Source organism: Schistocerca cancellata, chromosome 2 (assembly GCF_023864275.1).
Source record: "Schistocerca cancellata isolate TAMUIC-IGC-003103 chromosome 2, iqSchCanc2.1, whole genome shotgun sequence".
NCBI lineage: Eukaryota > Metazoa > Arthropoda > Insecta > Orthoptera > Acrididae > Schistocerca > Schistocerca cancellata.
Window position 1 is genome coordinate 641,177,712 of NC_064627.1, and position 12,173 is coordinate 641,189,884.

Sequence of the window (12,173 nt, forward strand, 5' to 3'; positions counted from 1 at the left end):
TTTCTGCGTAACAAATTTAACGGAGCTGCAAGTTACGTAAAGTTTGGGACAAATCTGCGGAAATAATTAGCCATTCCTACACATCGGGCAACCTCCCTCTTATTTCGTGGCTGCGGATAATTCCTCAACGCCTTAGTGCGTTCCTGATCAATGCTTATTCTGTCTCCAGACACCAAGTGACCCAAAAATGACACCTGGCACTTAGACAAGATTATCTTTGAGGGTTTCACACTCAGCCTTGCATCCCTGAGCCTGAATAGTACCTTCCGGATGTGCTCTAAAAGCTCTTCAAAGGAGGCACTAAATATGACCACATCGTCCAAATAATTGAAGACACAATTAAACTAAAATCACTTAAAATTTTATCCAATGAACGGGATGAAACTGCTGCACCGGTTGACAAACCAAAAGAAACCCGGTTAAACTCATACAAATTCCAGCCCGTGGTGAAGGCGGTGAGATGCTTAGATTTCACGTTTATGGGTATCTGGGAATAAGCCTGTTTAAGATCTAGGACCGTAAACCAAGATGCTTGCGAAAACCAGGTGAAACAGTTGTGGAGATCAGGCAGTGGCACCGATTCCTAGATCACCTTTTTATTGGGAAGCCTGTAACCAATCACAGGTGAGAAATCCTGCCCCTGATCTTTAGGTACTAACAAAATGGGGGAAGCATATGGGAGTTGGGCAGTGTTATGATTCCGTCTTTTAACAAGCCCTCAATTTTGTGCCGCAGTATCTTTATCTTAGGTGGTGACACGTGTTATGGAGAGTGGCGACCCGGCACGTCATCCATGACACGAATATGGTATCTAATGACGTCTGTCATTCCCAACCTGTCGCAAAGTACGTCAAAAAATTTCTCTCAGAAGTTCTTTTAAGTGTTTCCCTTGTTGATTAGAGAGGTGGTCTGTCCTGAGCAGGCACGTGTTACTACTAGCGTCACGTACCATCCCCACATGAGCAAATGAACTGAAGGCTATTCGATCGTTGGAGGAAAATTTGAAATAAAAAGTCCGGGTACCAAAATCTAACAACATACCGGTGTTCCGGATGAAATCATGTCCTAGATTAAGTCAGGCTGCAGACCCTTAACTACTAAAAACCTGACAGGGCATGAAAATTCTCACACGAAAAGATCTTCCCGCACTTCCTCGCACAGAGGTAACACTTGGCCATTGGCCACCCCACATCTCTCAAGCGAGTGACGTACTGGAGATAATCTACATGTGTCCATATTCAATAAACCACTCGTAATTAAGGAGTGACACAGAGCTGCCTGAATCTAGTAACCCACAGAACTGTTCATGCCCTATAGCCACACAAGCAAATTGTAAGGTACGCGTGGTGGCTGCCTGTATACGGCTACACCACCCCTGCCTCCGAGGATGCGGCCCCGTCCCCGCCTGGCGTCGTTACTCAGCGCGAGGCGTCCTTGGAACCGGGCATCCTCGTACTAAATGGTCACGTGCACCGCATCTAAAACAAGCCCATGATTTCATTGAACCTCGTACTCTACCTTCTCGACCGCGAGTTGGATAATCTTTGATGTCCCTCCGTTGACTCATTTCGGTGGTTGTCAGCTCAAGACAATTTCATAACAGAGTTAACAAGATTCTATAACTCACAAAGAGTGACCGGACGAGGAAAGAGTGCGATCTGAGTCCTATCTTTAGGTCGAATACCTTCCAAAACATTAGCAACTAAAGTCGCCTCGGGAACATCCCTATGTAGTGCCGATGCTGCCTCACGAACCGCTCTATATATTCAAACAACGATTCGTGGGAGTCCTGCACCCGCCAATAATTTCTGCAGTCTAGCTCTTTGCGCATACGATCTGATAACTCACCCTCCACGACCGATTGCCTGAGTTGCTCGATCGTCTTTCTCTTCTGTAAGGTTTCGGATAGCAGATTACTTAAACTACCGCGTGCTAATGGGTAGAGTGCCATAAGTACTACGTGATCGGGGATCATTAATGCGTCAGCATGCGACTCAAACTTGACTAACAGCCACCATACATGTTGTATATTTTCTTAGGTTTCAATTGAGAATTCCCGAATACTACGTATTTGAATATTCGTATTTAAGATACACATCATCGGGTTAGGGAGGAGGGCAAAATATTCCCCAGACCGTTCATTACACCTCGGGCGACGGATCCACATTAGGCTGTACTTACCGTGTCTTATAGAAGTTCGTGTTTCTGTATTTCATTTTTCACTTGATTAATTCCCCTTTATTTTACTGTGACGAGAAAGAAAAATATAGCTTAACTCTTGACCACTGTTACGGACATCCAAGTCAAGATCAACGATAACGGATGATAACAGAACGTTATGTTATTTCGCGACTGGCGTCGATTTTATGATCGACCAAGTTGATGTAGCGCCAAGGGACTGTAAAAGTACTGCAGAGGTCTGCTGTTCAGATCGGCGTCAGGTCATCTAAATTTAGGTTTTACGTGATACCCGTAAGTCACTTAAGGCGGATGCCTAGATGGTACCTTTTCCATAGTCGAGATTGTGCTCCCTCTGTAACAACACTGCTAAATGTTGCCCTTCCTTGATTCGACTTAACTGTTCTGTAGCTGTGTTGTTTGAAGCGGAATATGTGGTGCTGTAGTCGCTATCGGTGGTTGCTGAAGTGCACTTAATCATATTATATCCTCATTTTAATCTTTCTAATAGATTACAGACGAGTACAGTATTAGCCTTGAACAAAAGAGAATGTTCAGAAGCCCAGACGAAGACAAAAAGAAATAGTTTACAACAACATCAAAAATCTTCAATGACAGAGAAATGAAACTACAAACTCTGATAAACGGATTGTACACGTAGGTTACCTTTTTTTTGTGAGTCATCAGCATCCTAGCTGATGTGATGTGGCCTGTCACTAATTTCTCCCCTCTGCCAACCTCTTCATTTCAGAATAGCAGTTGCAAATTGCTTCCTCAATTATTTACTGGATGTATCCCAACCTCTGTCTTGCTCTACACTTGCAAAGCTGTTATCCTCTACTGCTCCCTCTAGTACCTTGGAAGTTATTTTCTGATGTTTTAACAGATGTCCTATCATCTGGTATCTTCATCTTGTTAGTTTTTTTAATATATTCCTTTCCTCGTCGATTCTGCGGAGAACCTCCTCACTCCTTACCTTATCAGTCCACTTAATTTTTAACATTCTTATCTTAACGAAGTGCTAAAATAGAATAAGGGCTTGACAGACAGCACTGGAACACAAAAATGAAACCGAACATGTTTCATTAAGAAATAAAAGCACGGAGTAAAGATATATATGATGCTAGGATCAAAGGGGCTAAGTAGGCCAAATACAGAAATATAGATTATGTGAATTTGTCTATGAGTAGGGAGGTGTACCATTTCGAAATAAGTAACAATGTCAGCATCTTAATAAATGCAGATTACACAGGTACAGCTGAAACGAATAACTATTTTACAATTATACTTAAACAGTCGACATAAGATATTGGGGGGTACGAACAAAGGATAAGAAAAGAAAATCTAGGACCGAAGAAAAAGCGAGTGTTTGAAGCAACTACTACCGAGACCTACCTTTTACAGGCTGAATTAAAGAAGGCTGTTTGGAATCGTCTTCGTGAGGATGCGAGAGAGTACGTGGAAAATTGGAAGATGAGGAACTGAAACATTAAGGGTATGGAATAGATGGAATGCGATCCTACTTTGGGTAGTCACATTTCAACGGTAAAGGTGTTTTAAGGGATAATAATTAACAAGGGCAAGAAAAGATTAGGTCCACTCCAAATGTCTTTATTTTATTGTGTTCAAAATACGAATTATATAACAGACATTCCGCATGTAATGCCATATGAGGACTATAAAACCATTGGAGGTATGAAGAAAAGTCATTGGATATGTTGGTGTCTCGATGGCAATTAATACTGAAGGAGGCATAGTATTACAAAGGCATCCTGTAAAACTGTTTACTAAATATATGTGGAAGTAGGTAATTTCTCTAAAGTGGTGTAATGCTGTAACTCTTCTACTTCACACGAAAGAAAACGGAAAGGTTTAAGGAACTGTAGAACGATTATTCTTCTACCTACAATGTACCACATATTCACTAAAGTTGTCACCAACCGCATAAAAATGTTAGAATAGGATGAAACTAGTTTACCGCAAATGGGAAGATTATCACATAGGCATGTTAGTGTAAGCAGATGATGGTGGACGATTTTCCTTATTAGCTGTCCCATTTTAGCGTTGTCTTCTGCTGTGATTTTGTCCGTCAGAGACTCTTTCCACAGTAACGAAGCCACAAATCAAACGATGCTTATTCACATTACGAGATGTGATGGTCTCAGAAATTTCTGTCATATATTCGGTCGTTTGGTATTGCATCACGGTCTTTTTCAGTTATGTATGGAATTTTTGTTTCTGACACGAAATCAGTGGCCAAATTATTTGGAATTTCACTACTATTCAGTCCACTATGTTCATTTTATTTATTTCTCATAGTTGTGCCCATTACTGGCAGTTCAACTACAGATATGTTCAATATTACGTGATGTAGGATTGTGATGTTTCGTTTCCTTTTATTATTATTTTTATTTAGTGTGACTAAGGCAAACTGTATTGTAAAGTAGAAATAAAAGCTTGGACAGAATAAAATCACACTTCCGTTTACGAAAGTGGGAAACAGTTGTTTCTAAGAGGTAAGATAGTGGTAATGTTGTTGTCACATTTACCGCGGCACACTGAAACAAGAAGCCAATGGAGATAATTTACGTTCGCCTATATTTTGGCGAAAAGATGTTCCTTGGAAACATGTATTCGGTTTTATTAAGGGTTTTAGACTCTGTGAAGATTCTCAAATCAGTGCAATAGTGCAAAATATACGGCTGCCGTACTTCAATTAAAACTTTATCAATTCTAATTTTCTTTAAGATCACACAAAATTCCCCAGTGAGACAAAAGCGTAAGCTAAGATCTTCAGTTCTGAGTCGAGGGTACCATTCCGGTTGTTTAATGATATATATAGATGGGTTAAGCCGGAAAAAGGTATAGGTCTGCATTCATAATGAGGCTAAAAAGAAGCTACGTTGTATACATTACTGTAATAAATTGTAAACAGAACGTAGGCTTACAGAGCGAAAAGAGTTGTAGAACCAAACCATCAAGTTATTTAATTTTTCTGCATTCAATATTCTTTAGAACTTAGAAAGTTCTACATTGTTCCGCATCTTGAGCCTCTCTCTCCAGTTCTGTACACTTTGTACCCTCCGCCTCCTGGACAAAGTGATTTACAATTTTAGTCTATGTAAGTGGCAAATAACTACTCCTATTTGCTTTGTGACACTTACACTAACGACATTCTTCAACTAAGGAAGTTTATCATTTGAGGAATTTCCACGTTTGCTCAAAGTAGGATCTGTAGAGTTCATAGAGTACTTCACTGCTTGATATGAAACACGCTATTTGGGAAAGCTTCAGATTTCTTTTTCTGCAGTTTTCCGTTCATGCTTCACCTGCATCCATATCTTCCAGACTTCTCTATCGAACCTATGTTATCATTCTGTTCCAAATATATTTTTAAGGCAGTTACTTTTCCCACACAGCAACATACCAATTACACTACTGGCCATTAAAATTGCTACACCACGAAGATGACAAGCTACAGACGCGAAATTTAACTGACAAGAAGAAGATGTTGTGATATGCAAGTGATTGGCTTTTCAGAGTATTCACATGAGGTTGGCGCCGGCGGTGACACCTCCAACGTGCTGACATGAGGAAAGTTTCCAACCGATTTCTCATACACAAACAGCAGTTGACCGGCGTTGTCTGGTGAAACGTTGTTGTGATGCCTCATGTAAGGAGGAGAAATGTGTACCATCTCGTTTCCGACTTTGATAAAGGTCGGATTGTAGCCTACCGCGTTTGCGGTTTATCGTATCGCGACATTGCTGCTCGCGTTGGTCGAGATCCAATGACTGTTAGCAGAATATGGAATCGGTGGGTTCAGAAGGTTAATACGGAACGCCGTGCTGGATCCCAACGGCCTCGTATCACTAGCAGTCGAAATGACAGGCATCTTATCCGCATTGCTGTAACGGATCGTGCAGCCACTTCTCGATCCCTGAGCCAACAGATGGGGAAGTTTGCAAGACAAGAATCATCTGCACGAACAGTTCGACGACGTTAGCAGCAGCATGGACTACCAGCTCGGAAACCATGGCTGCAGTTACCCTTGACGTTGCATCGCAGACAGGAGCGCCTGCGATGGTGTAGTGAACGACGAACCTGAGTGCACTAATGGCAAAACGTCATTTTTTCGGATGTATCCAGATTCTGTTTGCAGCATCATGATGGTCGCACCGTGTCTGACGACATCGCGGTGAACGCAAATTGGAAGCGTGTATCCGTCAACGCCATACTGGCGTATCACCCGGCGTGATGTTATGGGGTGCCATTGGTTACACGTCTCGGTCACCTCTTGTTCGCATTGGTGGCACTTTGAACAGTAGAAGTTACATTTCAGATGTGTCACGACCCCTGGCTCTACCTTTCATTCGATCCCTGCGAAACCGTACATTTCAGCAGGATAACGCACGACCGCATGTTGCTGGTCCTGTACGGGTCTTTCTGAATACAGAAAATGTTCAGCTGCTGCCCAGGCCAGCACATTCTCCAGATCTCGCACCAATTGAAAACGTCTGGTCAATGGTGGCCGAGCAACTCGCTCGTCACAATACGCCAGTGACTACTCTTCATGTACTGTGGTATCGTGTTGAAGCCGCATGGGCAGCTGTACCTGTACACGCCATCCAAGCTCTGTTTGACTCAATGACCAAGTGTATCAAGGCCGTTATTACGGCCAGAGGTGGTTGTTCTGGGTATTGATTTCTAAGGATCAGTGCACTCAAATCGCGTGAAAATGTTATCACATGTCAGTTCTAGTATAATATATTTGTCCAATGAATACCCGTTTATCATCTGCATTTCTTCTTGATGTAGCAATTTCAATGGCCGGTATAGTATATTTGTCATACTTCTTTCTTCTGGATTATTATTGGTACCGAAATAGCACAACATTTCTTCAACAAATGTGTCTTCGTATATATTCAACAGTGGAGCAGAGAACTTAATTCAGTAATTAAACATAAATAACATACACAATTTCCTGATGTCGATAGCATGACCAACGGAGAAATAATTCTATTTTGACAGAAGGGATACCTGTTCGTTTCGTTTTCACTACTTTCTCGACATGCGGGATCTTAGAACTCATTGTAGTTCCTATGAACTGAACGGATGGTTCGTGTAAAGTAGGTAGATTAGTAGGGTCTCCAGTAAAATGGTGGACTTGACTCCACCAGAACATTCCTATTTCTGGCACAACGTGACTAGAAGAAGGGATCGGTTGGTAGGACATGTTCTGAGGCATCAATGGAGCACCAATTTAGTACTGGAGGGCAGCGCGGAGGTTAAGAATCGTAGAGGGAGACAAAGAGAAGAATACACTAAGTAAATTCAGAAGGATGTAGGTTGCAGTAAATACAGGGAGATGAAGAAGCTTGCACATGAGAGATAGCATGGAGAGCTGCATTAAACCAGTCTCTGGACTGAAGAGCACAACAACAAATGTGATTCGTGTCACTGTGTAATTTTTCATTATTTCGTGGACTCTACCGCAGCAGTTCTGCCTTAGTATGGTCCGAGTTTCATCGTTCAGTGTTATTTAGCATCCCTGGCACCGAAAGTTACTTTCATCTATAAGTTTCGCACGTCACTGTACCTCTGAGTCAACTTTGTATGGTATACCATCTATTAGAGCCCCTTGCGTTTTTACGAAACAGCAGGTTATGACATGGGGCACTTTTGTGCCACCTTTATTTGGGCTACTTCGTATTATGCGGCAATATATATTGAGAGATAAACCCTCACAAGCAGATTATGACGTGAGGTAGATGTTGTACCAACACGTATCCGTGCTCCGAAACATGATTAGCAGGTACGATGCTTCTGTTGAAATAAGTGTGTACACAACGCATAGTCGTTCTTGTAAAAGGTAGCAGAAACAAGGCAACGACCCCCTTTCTGTTACGCAACAGAAACGAGCGAAGTTCAAGAAAGTAATTTTCCAATAAGAATTGGAAACAGTACGCTGTGAATGTGATTTTCTGTTTAGAGTTTTCCTAATTGGGAATATCATATATAAATAACCTTAGACGTAGATATGGATAAAATGTGTAAACTTTGTCGGCGGGTGCTATATTTAGTGAATCTAAACATTATCGACAGATTTTAGAATTCTGTTCAGGGATTTTCCTGAGTATTTTGATGTAAGGGAACTGCAGTCTCTGCCGAATCATTACGTAGCAGTTTTGTAACTAGGGCTTATTCAGTCTTTCGACACAATTACTTTTCTTTCCGTTAAAATACTTTCACAGCAGAATAAGAGTTTCTAATTAGGAATCACCAAAACGCACAACACACCGCCGAGTAAAGCATCGCTGTTCAGATGCCAAAGCACCATAAAGTCGTTGCTGTCACAGCAAAAAAGCGCAGCGTAACATCATCGCGGCGATCTTCTATTGGATTGGATGAACACTAACGAGAAGCTTACCGTCCAGGTCTTCATCATTCTTAGTTCTCTAAAGGTTTGTTGAAGCGCAACGAACGCAACTGGAAATGGAATATTAGCTACATAGTTGAGTTTATAGTCAAATGTGGAATACTATAGTCAGCTTTAGGAAGCATTGCGATGGATAAAAAAAAGTCACCTATCAACTTAAAACACCGTTTCCAGAAAATGAACAGACACGTTGGGCTGTTTCTCTCTCGTCGATGGACGGGTAGTTGCTTTGCAGAATCCTTAACTCTCGTAACAGCATTTTAAAAGCGAGAGTTCTATGAAGACTTGCGGAATCTCGTATACTTCATTGCGAAAAATAAACTCTGTCGATGTCAATGTTTCCGTCGCTGAAAGCAACTAAAAATAGGGCCGCTATTTGCTGAAAATACTGTGGTTTGGCCTTGAGTCGGCCCGCCGTTCAGTGGAAGCCCCGGCGTGCGCGACACCGCATCTCGCCTGAAGCTGTGAGATGCGGGTGGCCGCGTGTGCGGAGATAAAGGAGCAGTTACTCCTCACGCCTCGAAGATCAACCATACAACACCAACACTTTCCCGGCACAAGACCTAGACGTTAAAATTTTAACTGCAAATAACAAAACCTCCTTAATTCTTAACCGTGTACATTATTGTGGGAATCAGAAACAATTATATTGTTAGTGATTTGGGGGGTAAAGTGTCCGAAATTCCGTATATACACTGAAGAGCCAAAGAAACTGGTACACCTGCCTAATATCGTGGAGGGCCCACGCGAGAACGCAGAAATACCACAACACGTCGTGGCATGGACTCAGCTAATATCTGAAGTAGTGCTGGAGGAAACTGACACCATGCACCATGAATCCTGCAGGTCTGTCGATAAATCCGTACGAGGGGGTGGAGATATCTTCTGAACGTCACGCTGCAAGGCATCCCAGATATGCTCAATAATGTTAATGTCTGGGGTTACTGGTGGCCAGCGGAGGTGTTTAAACTGAGAAGAATGTAACTGGAGCCACTGCTGTAGAAATTCTAATCCTGTGGGGTGTCGCACTGTCCTGTTGGGATTGCCAAAGTCCGTCGGAATTCACAATGGACGCGAATGGATGTAGGTAATCAGACAGAATGCTTATGTACGTCTCACCTGTCACAGTCGTATCTAGATCTATCAGGAGTCACATATCACTCCAACTGCACACCCCTCACACCAGATTGAACATCCCCCTGCTGACACGCACTGACATGCAAGGTCCGTGGATTCATAAACGTTCATCCCCTCGATACAATTTGAAACGAGACTCGTCCGACCAGGCAACATATTTCTAGTCACAACAGTCCAATTATGTCGTTGTTGACAAGCTCAGGTGAGGCGTAAAGCTTTGTGTAGTGCAGTCAGCAAGCGTACACGAGTGGGCCTTAGGCTCGGAAAGCCCATATCGATGATTTTTCATTGAATGTTTCGCATGCTGACACATGTTGATGGCCCAGTACTGAAATCTGTCGCAAATTTCGGAAGGGTTGCACTTCTGTCAAATTGAACGATTCTCTTCGGTCGTTGTTGGTCCCGTTCTTGCAGGATATTTTTCCCGCCGCAACGATGACGGAGATTTGATGTTGACCGGATTCCTCATATCACGGTACACTCGTGAAATGGTCGAATCAGAAATCCTCAACTTCATCGCTACATCGGAGATGCTGTGGCCCATTGCTCGTGCGCGGACTGTAACATCATGTTCAAACTCACTTAAATCTTGATAACCTGCCATTGCAGCAGCAATAACTGATCTAACAACTGCGCTACACGCTTATTGTCTTATATAGGCTTTGCCAAACGCAGCGCCGTATTCTACCTGTTTACATATACACTACTGGCCATTAAAATTACTACACCACGAAGATGACGTGCTGCAGATACGAATTTTAGCCGACAGGAAGAAGATGCTGTGATATGCAAATGATTAGCTTTTCAGAACATCCACCAGGTTGGCGCCGGTGCGGACACCTACAACGTGCTGACATGAGGAAAGTTTCCAAACGATTTCTCATACACAAACAGCAGTTGACCGACGTTGCCTGGTGAAACATTGTTGTGATGCTTCGTGTCAGGAGGAGAAATTCGTACCATCACGTTTCCGACTTTGATAAAGGTCGGATTGAAGCCTAACGCGATTTGGGTTTATCGTATCGCGAGATTGCTGCTCGCGTTGATCTAGATCCAATGATTGTTAGCAGAATATGGAATCGGTGGGTTTAGGAGGGTACTACGGAACGCCGTGCTGGATGCCAATGGCCGCGTATCACTAGCAGTCGAGATGACAGGCATCTTATCCGCATGGCTATACGGGATCGTGCAGCCACGTCTCGAGGCCTGCGTCAACAGATGGGGAAGTTTGCAAGACAACAACCATCTGCATGAACAGTTCGACAACGTTTGCAGTAGCATGGACTATCGGCTTGGAGTCTATGGCTGCGGTTACCCGTGACGCTGCATCACAGGCAGGAGTGCCTGCGACGGTGTACTGAACGACGAAGCTCGGTGCACGAATAGCGAAACGTCATTTTTTCGGAGAAATCCAGGTTCAGTTTACAGCTTCATGATGGTCGCATCCGTATTTGGCGACATCGCGGTGAAAGCATATTGGAAGCGTGTATTCGTCATCGCCATACGGCGTGATGGTATGGGGCGCCATTAGTTACGCGTCTCGGTCACCTCTTGTTCGCATTGACGGCACTTTGAACAGCGGACGTAACATTTCAGATGTGTTACGACCCGTAGCTCTATCCTCGGCCGGCCACGGTGGCCGAGCGGTTCTAGGCGCTTCAGTCCGGAACCGCGCGGCTGTTACGGTCGCAGATGCGAATCCTGCCTCGGGCATGGATGTGTGTGATGGCCTTAGGTTTGTTAGGTTTAGGTAGTTCTAAGTTCTAGGGGACTGATGACCTCAGTCTAAGTCCCATAGTGCTCAGAGCCATTAGAACCATTTTCTACCCTTGATTTGATTCCTGCGAAACCCTACATTTCAGCAGGATAATGACGACCGTATTTGCAGGTCATGTACGGGCCTCTCTGGATACAGAAAATGTTCTACAGCTGCCCTGGCCAGCATATTCTCCAGATCTCTCACCAATTGAAAACGTCTAGTCAATGGTGGCCGAGCAAATGGCTCGTTCCAATATGCCAGTCACTACTCTTGATGAACTGTGGTATCGTGTTGAAGCTGCATGGGCAGCTGTACCTGTACACGCCATCCAAGCTCTGTTTGACTCAATGCCCCGGCGAATCAAGGTCGTTATTACGGCCAGAGGTGGTTGTTCTGGGTACTGAGTTTTCAGGATCTATGCATCCAAATTGCGTGAATATGTAATCACATGTCAGTTCTGGTATAATGTATTTGTCCAATACCCGTTTATCATCTGCATTTCTTATTGTTGTAGCAATTTTAATGGCCAGTAGTGTATATGTATTTTAATAGGCATGGGTATACCAGTTTCTTTCGCGCTTCAGTGTATATTCCCGTCTCTGGTAGCAACAAATTTTCTAACTACCCTGGGTGACGAGTAAAACTGAGCTTGGGCTATAG